Genomic DNA, 15,754 nt, shown 5'->3' with positions numbered 1-15,754 from the left:
ATCACTGATTCAATGGACATGTGTTTGTGTAGATTCCGGGAGTTGCTGATGGACAGGGAGGCCTGTTGTGCTGCAGTCCATGGGGTCGCAAAGAGTCAGATACGACTCTGAACAGGCCAATAGAGTTTTTGTTTTTGTTATTAGTAAATTTTTTCAATAGGTAAATTAGTAAAAGCAGTTAAAATATTGCAGAAAACAACTGTCAAGTGGTATTTTAAAGCTCCCATGAAATTGAGAGAATATGTCAACTTAAGAAAAACATTTGAGAAATAATTGGCAATGCAGAATCATTTTAGGAATAACTGGCCATCAGCTGATGATATCACCGCCTCAAATTGTCCAGGCTGCAAGGTGCTTCAGCTTTTCCCTGGAATACAATTAAGTATATGATATTTTATTAACCTAAAGCATGAAAGAGAAGGGTTCAGGATTCCCAGACTCTTTGTTAATTTTAAAATGAAAAAAATATGAGTCTGTTTCAGGCAGAAAAATAATTAGTAGAGGTGACAAAAAGAGATGATTAGGAATATTTTAGAATATAAAAGAAATAAGTAGTAGCTGACTTAATCTCTAATCCTAACATTTGTTTATTTGTATTACTAGACCCACATTAAATATTAGCACTCTCCAGGCTGATGAATGGCCCTCAGAAAATGTGGAACTCATCTAATTCACAGTTTCATTGATGTCAATATTCTCTTAAAAGGCCTCCTTACAAAATCTTAATTATACCTAGAAATTCCATTAAAGAGCTTAGATTAGCAGACTGTTTAAATCAGTAGGGAGTCACCAGCATAGTTCTCCTTCTTTAACTGTTTTCAGTTAGCTTCTAGGACTACACAAGCTGGTGGGTGGGAGAGATATACAGGGGTGTCTAGAACAAGAGAGAAGCATATATGCTCATCATTGTTACAGTATCTATAGAAACTGCAACTATGTCATCCCCATAATCTCTCTCAGAAATTTGTTTCTGAGGAGGGGACCATGATAGATTCAGTTCTTGGTATTTGGCCCAGAAATGCAAATGACAAAAATGCAAAGACCCCAAAGGCACTTTGAAATTTTCTGGGTAGAAATTTCATTGTTCTAACTGCTGTCACCTCCCACATTAAAACCCGCCTGCCAATGGAGGAGACTGCCTGCAAGGCAAGAGACCTGGTTTCCACCCTGGGATGGGAAGTTGCCCTGGAGAAGGAAATGACAACCCACTCCAGTATTCTTGCCTGGAGAATCCCATGGACAGAGGAGCCTGGTGGGCTATAGTCCATAAGGTCACAAAGAATTGGGCACTACTGCGTGAATGAGCACATATGCACACACACACACATACAAAACTAAGATATCTAACATGACACAGGCCAATTTTTTTAATGAGTAACTGAATTGCTAATCCTAAACAAATTATTATTTCCTATGATGAAAAGAAATCCACAAAACTGTTTCCCCTAAAGAAATGTTCAAGTTAAAAGTTTGGAAACAAAAAACCTCCAAAATACATATGCACAAGTGCTGGAAAGATTAACTTTCTCACAACTTTGACTTGAGGCCTCAGTTCTGTGTCTAAAATATTCAAAGGAATCAGGAATACAGAACATACCAAAGATTAAATAAGATAAAAGTCAGGGTACAAGTCAAGCTCATGTCTTAAAACAGCTATATCCTTGACACGTTAATCATTCAGGTAGAATGATTGATTTCAATGCATTTCCAACAGTTTAGATGAAAGAACCTATAGGCCTTTGAAGTTGCTATTCTGCACAAATAGCATTTCTGAAAATAAAGCTGAGAGAGCTTCTTGCCTAAGTCACAGGAGTATTATCATAGTAGAAAAAATATGAGTTGAAATATAAAGAAAATAAACATAACTATGTGTAATTAGAGCTTTTATTTCAGTATCTCCATTGATAACATTTTGCAAGATATTTTCGACTACCAAATTAATTACTTTACTCATCTATAATCAATAATTGATTCTTATTAAAAAACAAAATGATCTCGATTGTGAAAAACAAATGAAAAATTCTTAGGCTATTTCCTGTTAATGCATTTTAAATGTGTTTTTAATTCATTAATTTTTTTCACTGAGGCAATTATTTATTACAGCAAAATACTTGGAAATGAACTAAATGCCTATCCTGATAAACTGGGTTAAATAAATGGTCATACATTTACATAATGAAGTATATGTATTTGTAAAAAGAAAATAGGAGGAAATTTATGAATTGGTAAGAAGTGATCTTCAGGATATGTGTCTTTAAGTGGAAATAAGCAATGTAAAGAACCTTGTCAAGCCACTGATACAACCCCACTCACAGCAAGGAAACTCCATAATAAAGAGAACTCCACAAACTGCCAGAAAACAGAAAGGCCACCCCAAACTCAGCAAAATAACCAAGATGAAGAGACAGAGGAATACTCAGCAGGTAAAGGAACAGGATAAATGCACAAGAAACCAAACAAAAGAGGAAGAGATAGAGAATCTACCTGATAAAGAATTCTGAATAATGATAGTGAAATTGATCCAAAATCTTGAAAAAAACAGAATCACAGATAAATAGCCTGGAGACAGGATTGAGAAAATGCAAGAAAGGTTTAACAAGGCCCTAGAAGAAATAAAAAAGAGTCAATATATAATGAATAATGCAATAAATGAGATCAAAAACACTCTGGAGGCAACAAGTAGTAGAATAACAGAGGCAGAAGATAGGATTAGTGAAATAGAAGATAGAATGGTAGAAATAAATGAATCAGAGAGAAAAAAAGAAAAAAACGAATTAAAAGAAATGAGGACAATCTCAGAGACCTCCAGGACAATATTAAATGTGCCAACATTCTAATCATAGGGGTCCCAGAAGAAGAAGACAAGAAGAAAGACCATGAGAAAATACTTGAGGAGATAATAGTTGAAAACTTCCCTAAAATGGGGAAGGAAATAATCACCCAAGTCCAAGAAACTCAGAGAGTCCCAAACAGGATAAACCCAAGGCAAAACACCCCAAGACATATATTAATCAAATTAACAAAGATCAAATAAAAAGAACAAATATTAAAAGCAGCAAGGGAAAAAACAACAAATAACACACAAGGGGATTCCCATAAGGATAACAGCTTATCTTTCAATAGAAACTCTTCAAGCCAGGAGGGACTGGCAGGACATACTTAAAGTGATGAAAGAAAATAACCTAGAGCCCAGATTACTGTACCCAGCAAGGATCTCATTCAAATATGAAGGAGAAATCAAAAGCTTTACAGGCAAGCAAAACCTGAGACAATTCAGCAATACCAAACCAGCTCTCCAACAAATGCTAAAGGATCTTCTCTAGACAGGAAACACAGAAAGGGTGTATAAACTCAAACCTAAAACAATAAAGTAAATGGCAATGGGATCATACTTATCAGTAATTACCTTAAATGTAAATGGGTTGAATGCCTGAACCAGAAGACAAAGACTAGCTGAATGGATACAAAAACAAGACCCCTATATATGTTGTCTACAAGAGACCCACCTCAAAACAAGGGATACATACAGACTGAAAGTGAAGGGCTGGAAAAAAGATATTCTATGCAAATAGAGACCAAAGGAAAGCAGGAGTAGCAATAATCATATCAGATAAAATAGACTTTAAAACAAAGTCTGTGAAAAGAAACAAAGAAGGACACTACATAATGATCAAAGGATCAATCCAGGAAGAAGATATAACAATTATAAATATATATGCACCCAACACAGGAGCACCACAATATGTAAGACAAATGCTAACAAGTATGAAAGGGGAAATTAACAATAACACAATAATAGTGGGAGACTTTAATACCTCACTCACATCTATGGATAGATCAACTAAACAGAAAATTAACAAAGAAACACAAACTTTAAATGATACAATAGACCATTTAGACCTAATTGATATCTATAGGACATTTCACCCCAAAACAATGAATTTTACCTTTTTCTCAAGCGCACACGTAACCTTCTCCAGGATAGATCACATCCTGGGCCATAAATCTAGCCTTGGTAAATTAAAAAAAAATGAAATCATTCCAAGCATCTTTTCTGACCACAATGCAGTAAGATTACATCTCAATTACAGGAGAAAAACTATTAAAAATTCCAACATATGGAGGCTGAACAACACGCTGCTGAATAACCAACAAATCACAGAAGAAATCAAAAAAGAAATTAAAATATGCATAGAAACGAATGAAAATGAAACCAAAACAACCCAAAACCTATGCTAAAAAGCAGTGCTAAGGGGAAAGTTCATAGCAATACAGGCAGGCATACCACAAGAAACAAGAAAAAAGTCAAATAAATAACCTAACTCTACACCTAAAGCAACTAGAAAAGGAAGAAATGAAAAACCTCAGGGTTAGTAGAAGGAAAGAAATCTTAAAAATTAGGGCAGAAATAAATGCAAAAGAAACAAAGGAGACCATAGCAAAAATCAACAAAGCCAAAAGCTGGTTCTTTGAAAGGATAAATAAAATTGACAAACCATTAGCCAGACTCATCAAGAAACAAAGGGAGAAAAATCAAATCAATAATATTAGAAATGAAAATGGAGAGATCACAACAGACAACACACAAATACAAAGGATCATAAGAGACTACTATCAGCAATTATATGCCAATAAAATGGACAACGTGGAAGAAATGGACAAATGCTTAGAAAAGTACAACTTTCCAAAACTGAACCAGGAATAAATAGAAAATCTTAACAGACCCACCAAAAGCACAGAAATTGAAACTGTAATCAGAAATCTTCCAGCAAACAAAAGCCCAGGTCCAGACGGCTTCACAGCTGAATTCTACCAAAAATTTAGAGAAGAGCTAACACCTATCCTACTCAAACTCTTCCAGAAAATTGCAGAGGTAGGTAAACTTCCAAACTCAATCTATGAGACCACCATCACCCTAATACCAAAACCTGACAAAGATGCCACAAAAAAAAAAGAAAACTACAGACAATATCACTGATGAAAATAGATGCAAAAATCCTTAACAAAATTCTAGTAATCAGAATCCAACAACACATTAAAAAGATCATACACCATGACCAAGTGGGCTTTATCCCAGGTATGCAAGGATTCTTCAATATCCGCAAATCAATCAATGTAATACACCACATTAACAAATGGAAAAATAAAAGCCATATGATTATCTCAATAGATGCAGAAAAAGCCTTTGACAAAATTCAACATCCATTTATGATAAAAAAAAAAAACTCTCCAGAAAGCAGGAATAGAAGGACTATACTTCAACATAATAAAAGCTATATATGACAAACCCACAGCAAACATTATCCTCAATGGTGAAAAATTGAAAGCATTTCCCCTAAAGTCAGAACAAGACAAGGGTGCCCACTTTCACCACTACTATTCAACATAGTTTTGGAGGTTTTGGCCACAGCAATCAGAGCAGAAAAAGGAATCCATATTGGAAAAGAAGAAATAAAACTCTCACTGTTTGCAGATGACATGATCCTCTACATAGAAAACCCTAAAGACTCCACCAGAAAATTACTAGAACTAATCAATGAATATAGTAAAGTTGCAGGATATAAAATCAACACACAGAAATCCCTTGCATTCCTATACACTAATAATGAGAAAAGAGAAAGAGAAATTAAGGAAACAATTCCATTCACCATTGCAACAAAAAGAATAAAATACTTAGGAATATATCTACCTAAAGAAACTAAAGACCTATATATAGAAAACTATAAAACACTGGTGAAAGAAATCAAAGAGAACACTAATAGATGGAGAAATATACCATGTTCATGGATCAGAAGAATCAATATAGTGAAAATGAGTATACTACCCAAAGTAATCTATAGATTCAATGCAATACCTATCAAGCTACAAATGGTATTTTTCACAGAGCTAGAACAAATCATTTCACAATTTGTATGGAAATACAAAAAACCTCAAATAGCCAAAGCAATCTTGAGAAAGAAGAACAGAACTGGAGGAATCAACCTGCCTGACTTCAGGCTCTACTACAAAGCCACAGTCATCAAGACAGTATGATACTGGCACAAAGACAGAAATAAAGATTAATGGAACAAAATAGAAAGCCCAGAGATAAACCCACATACCTATGGACACCTTATCTTTGACAAAGGAGACAAGAATATACAATGGAGAAAAGACAATCTCTTTAACAAGTGCTGCTGGGAAAACTGGTCAACCACTTGTAAAAGAATGAAACTAGAACAATTTCTAACACAAAAATAAACTCAAAATGGATTAAAGATCTAAACCTAAGACCAGAAACTATAAAACTCTTAGAGGAGAACATAGGCAAAACACTCATTGACATAAATCACAGCAGGATCCCTTATGACCCACCTCCCAGAATATTGGAAATAAAAGCAAAAATAAACAAATGACATCTAATTAAAATTAAAAGCTTCTGCACAACAAAAGAAACTATAAGCAAGGTGAAAAGACAGCCTTCAGAATGCGAGAAAATAATAGCAAATGAAGCAACTGACAAACAACTAATCTAAAAAATATACAAGCAACTCCTACAGCTCAATTCCAGAAAAATAAACGACCCAATCAAAAAATGGGCCAAAGAACTAAATAGACATTTCTCCAAAGAAGACATACAGATGGCTAACAAACACATGAAAAGATGTTCAACGTCACTCATTATCAGAGAAACGCAAATCAAAACCAAAATGAGGTATCATTTCATGCCAGTCAGAATGGCTGTGATCCAAAAGTCTACAAGCAATAAATGCTGGAGAGGATGTGGAGAAAAGGGAACCCTCTTACACTGTTGGTGGGAATGCAAACTAGTACAGCCACTATGGAGAACAGTGTGGAGATTCCTTAAAAAACTGGAAATAGAACTGCCTTATGATCCAGTATTCCCACTGCTGGGCATTCACACCGAGGAAACCAGAATTGAAAGAGACACATGTACCCCAGTGTTCATCGCAGCACTGTTTATAATAGCCAGGACATGGAAGCAACCTAGATGTCCAGCAGATGAATGGATGAGAAAGCTGTGGTACATATACACAATGGAGTATTACCCAGCCATTAAAAAGAATTCATGTGAATCAGTTCTAATGAGGTGGATGAAACTGGAGCCTATTATACAGAGTAAAGTAAGCCAGAAAGAAAAATACCAATACAGTAAACTAACGCATATATATGGAATTTAGAAAGATGGTGACGATAACCCTGTATGCGAGACAGCAAAAGAGACACAGATGTATAAACAGTCTTTTGGACTCTGTGGGTGGGGGAGGATGATTTGGGAGAATGGCATTGAAATATGTATAATATCATATAAGAAATGGATTGCCAGTCCAGGTTCGATGCATGATACAGGATGCTTGGGGCTGGTGTTCTGGGATGTCCCAGAGGGATGGTATAGGGAGGGAGGTGGGAGGGGGGTTCAGGATTGGGAACACGTGTACACCCGTGGCAGATTCATGTTGATGTATGGCAAAACCAATACAATATTGTAAAGTAATTAGCCTTTAATTAAAATAAATAAATTTAAATAAAAAATAAAAAGCAATATAAATATTATAATATTCACTTTTTAGTAAAAAAAATAAGAGAATAAGAAAATATGTGTATATTATTTTTGCAAAAAGAAATACTAGAAGGATATTTAAGCCAGAAACGAATGAAATATGTGTGTGTTCAGTCATGTCTGACTCTGTGAATTCTTAGACTGTAGCTCAGCAGGCTCCTCTGTCCATGGGATTTCCCAGGGAAGAATACTTAACTGGGTTGCCATTCCCTTCTCCAGGGGATCATCCCAACCCAGGGATTGATCCTGCTTCTCCTGCATTGGCAGGTGGATTCTTTACCACTAGCGCCACCTCATTACCTAATTAATAACCCAGAAGGGCTGAGTGTTCTCACTCATAGGTACCAGAGTGAGGGAAGGAATGGGACCTCTCTGAGCATATCCTGTTATTAATATATATTCCTTTCTCTTCTGATTCTATGTTTACAAATTCAAACAATCAAAACATACTAACAAAGATAGGAAGAAAGATAAAATTTAACAGATAATTTACCTTTTCTTCATATCAATTAGATATCAGTTTATAGTCATTTAAAGAGAGATAAATCTTTGTTTACATATCTGTTTTTTCCCTGTAATTCACCATTTCATTCACCGGTTGTAATATATACCTCTGGTTTCAGGAACCAAGGAGTTTATAGATATAAACAGTTTGTAAATGTTCAGAAGTGCAATTACCTTGGGAAACAGCAGAATCCGGGACTCTTAGCACCCATTTTAATTACCTTTGGTAAAGGATCCTTTCTGGTCTCCGGAATTTCAGTGATGAAAAAAATCAACTTCTTGCTTTGTACTAAACTAGCAAAGGATAAAATACCGTATGTAAATGCCTATTGTTTTGAGAACGCTCTATTTATTTTCACTAAGTCTTGTGGCACAGGGGCAAAAATACTGAAGTAATATATCTAGGAAAAGAAAGTGTAATGAAGAAACATCTTCTTCCATAGACTGTTGATAGCCCTTGGGCATTAGACGAGTCATCCAGCTTTCACTGCAATGTTCACTTACAAATTGAGATGAAAGATAAACAACAGAAAACATGTTTAGAATCACCATCCTCATCTTTAGTAGTCTCAAGACCTTGTGTGCAGAGATGGGCAGCACTTCCTTGCATTCCACTCTACCTTCGTGCACAGGTAGAACCAGTGAAAACCATTTAAAGAAGGCATCTCTTAGGCCACCCAAAGAGATTAACGATAAACTCTTATGGATCCTTGTACACTTTTATTTATGAGTCTAATTAGAAATTCTAGTAATGCCAAGCAGGAGTAAAGCTAGAGTCTCATGCTCCAAAGCTCTAAAGTCACAGAAAATGATGTTTTGCCAGGCTGGGCTCCCTGTGTTATACAGCAGCTTCTCACCACCATCCATCTTACACAAGACAGCATGTATATGTCAATGCTACTTTATCCACTGGTGCTCTGGGGTGACCTAGAGGGGTGGGATGGGGGAGCGGAGGGAGGCTCCTGAGGGAGGGCATATACCTATAATTATGGCTAACTTGTTATACGGTGGAAACCAACACGATATCATAAAACAAATTTCTTCCAATTGAAAATTAAATTTAAAAACAAACAAAAAAATGATGTGGCATTATATAATTACAGTAATGAGTAAGGAAACAGATGAAAATAAATGGTGAAAAATTCATTTTAAAACAACTGAATTATAAATACCCCCATGTTAATTTTTTTAGGTCTTTTAAAAACAGTATTGATAGTCTATCAATATTCCTTTGGCAAAAAGTAACTTACATACTTGGAGGAGGGCATGGCAACCCACTCGTGTTTTTGCCCGGAGAATCGCACAGACAGAGGAGCCTGGCGGGCTACAGTCCATGGGGTCTCAATGAGTCAGACAACTGAAGCGACTTAGCATGCATGCGTATATATATATATATATATATATATATATATATAATGACAGAATAAATAATGCAGGCATATAAACATCCATTGCACAAAAGTATTAAATATATTCAGATTACAGGCTTAAAAGAAAAGATGTTATCAGATTATGTAAAAATACTCTATAAAGTCTTTAGTGAAAATACATTGACTGGATCTCTACAAGTTTTTGTCGTGAATTTCATTTTTCTAGAAGTTAGTGTATTAAGTCTTATTTCATTCTTGAATATGCAAATTTCCTTTTCTCCTATCAAATATGTTTTCAATATCTTTCAGTTTACCTTGTAAATGTTATTAAAGCAGGGTTTTTTCCTTTTTTCTGTGTTATTTGCCACTGTTCATTCCACCCAATGGGACTCCCCCTGTGGCTCCACGGTAAACAATTCACTGGCAATGTATGTGACACAGGAGACTCAGGTTTGATCCCTGTGTCGGCAAGATTCCCTGGAGGAGGGCATGGCATCCCACTCCAGTATTCCTGCCTGGGAAATGCCACAGACAGAGGAGTCTGGTGGGCTACAGTCCATGGTGCCGCAGAGTTGGACACAGCTGAGCGACTGAGCAGCACCACACCACCATTCCACCCAGTACATAGAATATAATTCTCCCCCACCCCCAAGAGGTAGACATTTCATATGAAATTAGCAGATACTTTCAAACAGAATTTTTAATGCAATAATCATCTGTGTGTGACCTGAGAATATAGTGTTTGGTGTTTTTACCATCTCTCTCTCTCTCTATGTCACATTTAAAATCTTCTGGTCATTGTGTTTTTTTTTTTTTTTGCTAGTATTTGGCTTCTTTTATTTTTATTCACTTTTCACTTTATATATGTTTAAATACTTTATAAGAATAGCAAGGCAAATAAACCAGAGTTTAAAACTTTTAATCACTGTACTCACTTTAAGGGTTTCAGCTAATATGTATTTTTACAGTTAAGTTTTCATCTGTTTAAAAAAAGAAGAAAAGAGCTGAGCCATTTAATTAGCAACATAATTCCTGATTATTGTGTTAAAAAGAAACTGCTGAAGAAGAGGACATGTCATAAAATTAGCTTTTTTTAATGTGCTAAATCCATACTTTTTCAAAGCTATTGTAATAGTCCATATTTAATTAGCTGAATAATATAAACTGGAAATGTAAAGTTTTTAATACCACTTAAAGGTCTCTGAAAATATACTACTTCAATAATAATCATGTATGTAGAAAGTAAAGTTCATCTCTGACTTTTGACAGAATATAAATATTTCTCCCATTATTTTTATATTGTAATGTTTTCACTTTTTTGGCTTTATTTTCATTTTTAAGAACCAATATAGAATTATATTTCAAACAGTCTGCTTTGGATATTTCTAAAGAATCAATTATGGGAATTAAAATGGTTCAGTGTGGTTATTGCTGCTAATTAAATGACCACTAATTAGTTCTATGTCTAAATATATCTTTATAGCTTATTTTATACATAGCAGTTTGTACCTGTTAATCCAGTACCCCTGCCTTGACTGGCCCTTCCCTTTTGCTACTGGTAACCACTAATTTGTTCCCTGCATCTGTGAGCTTGCTTCCTTTTTGTTACATACACTAGTTTGTTGTATCTTTTCGACTCCAAGTTTAAGTGATATCACACAGTTTTTGTCTTTATCTGACTTGTTTCAGTAAGCATAATATCCTCCACGTCCATTCATGTTGTTGCAAATGGCATGAGTTCATTTTTTCATGGTTGAGTAATGTTCCATTTGTGTATCTCTATATATACATGTGTGTGTATGTGTATATATATATACATAGACATATGGCATCTTATTTATTCATTCAACTATTTTAGACACTTATGCTGCTTTTATATCTTGACTATAATAAATAATGTTGATATGAACACTGCAGTGTATGTTTTTTCAAATTTAATAATACAAATATAAAATGTAGAAATAAGACCTTAATTTTGTACATAATTTTTCACTCTTTGCATGCTTCAACTATATGTAATTCATTCAAAAGACACTAAATGGTGAATAGAGTAAAAATGAATATATAGAGACATTTGGGGGTTTGTTGCATTTTCTTTCACTTTTCTAATATCATAGATGCCTCATATATAACTTGAATCTTTATAATTTAATTTTGAAAGATGCTCAGTGCTAATCATGTGTTCATGTTAGTGCTTTGATGATTAAAAGGAGGACATAATTCCAATTTTTAAAACCCGTAAATGGACACTGAGAGAGTAAATATAAATTACTTGTATAGCTATGCTTTTTATTTTGTCTGTTTTTAAATATTACCAATTATTTTCTTTTCACTCATTCATTTCCAGTGTACTTTACTGTTACATGAAAGACTTCCTCCTTGCATAAAACCTACTTGCAAGACAAACTGAAAAATCCACGCAAATAGGTTAAAAGTGAACACTACTTAGAACACTAAAAAGAAGAAGATGGACATAGTAAAGGAAGAGAAGGACGAGAAGGAAGAGAAGTGATATAAAAAAAGGGATTTTTTTTTCATTGACCGAGATGAGGAAATCAGTGACTATAAATTTAGAAGCTAGTCAATTATTCTAGGAAAGAAATATGTTATACCAAAAGACAAAGAACTTGTGATCTACTATAAAGTTTCTAGAAGACATTTATCCATGCATTTATATTTCTTGGATTTCTATTGATATGTTAAAAATCCACTATAATTACAGTCAGTACTCCAAAGCTCAAATTTATTGTTGATATTCCAAAATTATAACTAAATAGACAAAACAGTCAAACTCTTCGTCTTCAATAGTTTAACTGATGCTTTGATCTGTACCAAACAAATATGCTGCATCAGGACTGAGTACTTACAAGATGATAATCTGGCTGGCAATTAAATCCACATTCTAAAGATTTAGCAAACAGAAAAATATTTTAATAAAATGAAAGTGAAACAGCTGCTCAGTCCTGTCTGACTCTTGGCAAATCCATGAACTGTAGCCCACCAGGCACCTCTGTCCAAGAGATTCTCCAGGCAAGAATACTGGGTTGGTTTGCAGTTCCCTTCTCCATGGGATCTCCTCAATCCAAGCATTCAACCCGGGTCTCCTGCATTGCAGGCAGATTCTGTACCACCTAAACCGCTAGGAAAGCCCTTTAATAAAATAAATAATGTAAATGTATACATATTAAGAATCTTTTAAAGATTTCTGTTTCTAATTATTCACTTTCCCACTTTTTCCCATTCTAAAATGTCTAATGCAGAATTTAATGTTCAATATTTATAAAATAATAATGGCAACCTTTTTATTCATGAGATTTTCTTTCTGTCTTCAGTTACACTGGGCCTCTGTGATAGGCAAAATGCCTAATAATAGTTTATTTACTTTGTCCTATAATCTCATGTGCAAAAGCTTAGCAAGTAAACTCATCATATTTACTTTTTGGATTAGATGAAGTCATGAAAACACAAGTAAGGTGATCTTTCACAGATCACATTTCAAGGTGAAAGCCTGCATAAATTAATAGAATATTTTATCATGAGATCCTACTGCTGATTTTCTATCTTCTTTAAAACTGGGTTATCTACTAGTCAAGAAAGATACAGTAGTTTGAGTGACTGATTTCTATCCATTATAAACATGCTCAAAACATGATCATGTAAGAGAACAGACTGTGTACAATTTCAATCCCTTTAGAAAATTTTTCTTCTTGCTTTATGTCTCTGGATATGTTCCAGTGTTTCCAGATTTTTAGTCTATGGGAACTTGAATAAAATTTTTATTCTGCTGTTTGTGAAAATTATATAAATCTTAATTATGTTGAACTGGGTTCATAGTGCTTTTCAGGTCTACTATCCTACTTTTCTGTCTATTCATTCTACTAATTTTTGAGAGGTTGATATTGAAACTCCAACTAAAAATCTTATTTACTTCAAAACAATGATAATATATTATGGAACTATATGTAACCCTGTTCTGCAGTTTCCAAGTTTCCTGTGAATGCATTACAATACTTTCATAATTTAAAAAAGAAAAAAATATGATCCTACCCATGATGAGTGCATAAAATAATTCTAGACTTTGGGTAACAGTTTGGTTCTTAATTATCACCTCTCATTCTCCAGGTGAAAACAGTCTCTATGAGTTCTTGGGTATTACTACTCCAGTTAGAATAATATAAGGTTCCTTTTGATCATATTAGACTCCATGCTCACGTTTGACTGCATGAACTTTAATGGTTGTAATACAGAAAGGACATAACAGAGTTCACCTTCATGAATACTCTCTCTTCCCCACTCTGGGAAAATTCATAATTCAGAACAAAAACAGTAACCATATATCCCTTGATGATAGGGTGCCAGAAACAATTATTTCAAAATTATCCTATCTAATCAATGTTAGGCATGATTTCCTACCTGTATTCTTCTAAAATAATCTCTGTGGGCATCATAGGTTAGCCACGGCTCTCTCACTCAGCACTACGGAGTGATAGTTCTACAAACACCACATGCTGAGCACAAAGCTAACATTTAACTCACTTGCTGTAATAGCAATTGCCAGCTTGTCTCTTTCATCTTTCTCTGCACATCATCCATCCTGATTCCTTTGTCTCCTCGAAACACCATGTTTAATTCCCTTTGCTTTCAGCCTCAAGCTCCTTGATGGAGTTACTGCGTATTCTCACGTGAGTGTGCTCAGTTGCTCAGTCGTGTTCGACTCTTTGTGGCCCCATGGACTGTATCCCATCAAACTCCTCTGTCCATGGGATTTAATGGCAAAAATACTGGAGTGGGTTACCATTTACTTCTTCTCACCAGCCATCAAATCACTATTGTTGCTCCTTGTCTGATTCACATAATGAACCTGGAAGATGATGAAACCCAGCATTTACCATTCTTCTTGGATTTTATTGCACTTCCCAATGCATGAACACCTGAACTCCTCAGAGTTTCTGCTTATTCTGTGACCACGTGTTCTCCCTTCTCCCTTTGTGCTCCTCTCCTGAATAAGAAAGGACTCTGCTAGCACTGCATTTAGCATTGTTACCTCAAACAATTTCTCCCTTCTAAAGGCTTCAACTAAATTCTTGACTATGAAAACTAGATCTGCAGCCAGGACCTCTCTGGCTTGAGTTATTTACATCTTGTTGCCTGTGTCACACCATCCCTTGAGGTTCAGCCCATATCTTTGAAATTCAATAAAATTACACTGGTCACATTCTGATGTAACTCTAAATATTTTATAACAATGCAGTCAGAGTTCTATCACCATTATGAACTTGTTGTATAAGCATGTTCTCATTATAATCTTTTATTTCAAAAAGTCTAGTTATTTACTAGAATTCTTTTTTCTCAGAGTGATTAGTTTGTTGAAGCTTATAAACTTTGTGTGCTGCTGCTGCTGGTAAGTCATTTCAGTCGTGTCCGACTCTGTGTGACCCCATAGACAGCAGCCCACCAGGCTTCCCCGTCCCTGGGATTCTCCAGGCAAGAACACTGGAGTGGGTTGCCATTTCCTTCTCCAATGCATGAAAGTGAAAAGTGAAAAGGAAGTCGCTCAGTCGTGTCCGACTCTTCGCGACCTCATGGACTGAAGGCCTTTGTGTAGGACAGTATTATTTTTAATGGAAAACATGATTTCTGTAATGTCAATTTTTTATTCTTCACTAGTTCGTAGATGTCTTGAATGATATCTGAGTTGGATTTCATAACTTACTGAACTTAAATAAAATCTAGTTTAGCATATCTAAGTCAAGGAACCCCGGTTCACTGCCATTTGGTCAGGTTTGTATCTCCAGAGATCTGAAGGGGCCCACCTATTCTCAGCTCCCCCCACTCCAGAACCTAACAGAATACAGAAGGGATGTCCATGATCTGGTCCTGGGACGTCTCCCACTCTCCTCTACTTTCAGAGAATCATTGCCCTGATTATATAGGAGGAGTATCAGGAGAAGAAGAAGGAACACTGGTTCTTTAACTGGCTTCAGGTGAGGTACTCTTTCTACTGGTTCCCAGTGCTCTGCATCCAGCTTCTCAGAGGATGCATTCTCTCCTGTGGTGGGCATCCCATTCTTTGTTGTGAAGAAGCCCTAAAAGACCCCCCTAATGCATTTTCCTCAGCTCTGTTTCCTCCCCTCTGTTCCTGCAGCCCACAGTCTCTTGTCTGTGGGATTTCATTCCACATCTCTCCTTCCCAATCTTCCTAAAAAGTCTGGGGCAAGAGTGGGACTTTGCTAGTTTAATCAGCACCCACACCATCTCCTTTTAGTAGGTTCAATACCATCGGTAATTTTCCAAATCTTTGTTTTTCTCTTGGCCCAAC

At 35.5% G+C, this 15,754-nt stretch overlaps 1 protein-coding gene across 1 annotated transcript in view; it reads right to left on the bottom strand.

Moving 5' to 3' along the window:
* The window catches only part of GALNTL6 (polypeptide N-acetylgalactosaminyltransferase like 6), a 1,496,983-nt gene that overhangs the window by 1,377,719 nt on the left and 103,510 nt on the right, over positions 1 to 15,754 (bottom strand). The gene's annotated exons all lie outside the window — the stretch shown is intronic.

Source organism: Bos indicus x Bos taurus, chromosome 8, assembly GCF_003369695.1.
Source record: "Bos indicus x Bos taurus breed Angus x Brahman F1 hybrid chromosome 8, Bos_hybrid_MaternalHap_v2.0, whole genome shotgun sequence".
Taxonomy (NCBI): domain Eukaryota; kingdom Metazoa; phylum Chordata; class Mammalia; order Artiodactyla; family Bovidae; genus Bos; species Bos indicus x Bos taurus.
This window is presented reverse-complemented; position numbering and strand designations above follow the sequence as displayed.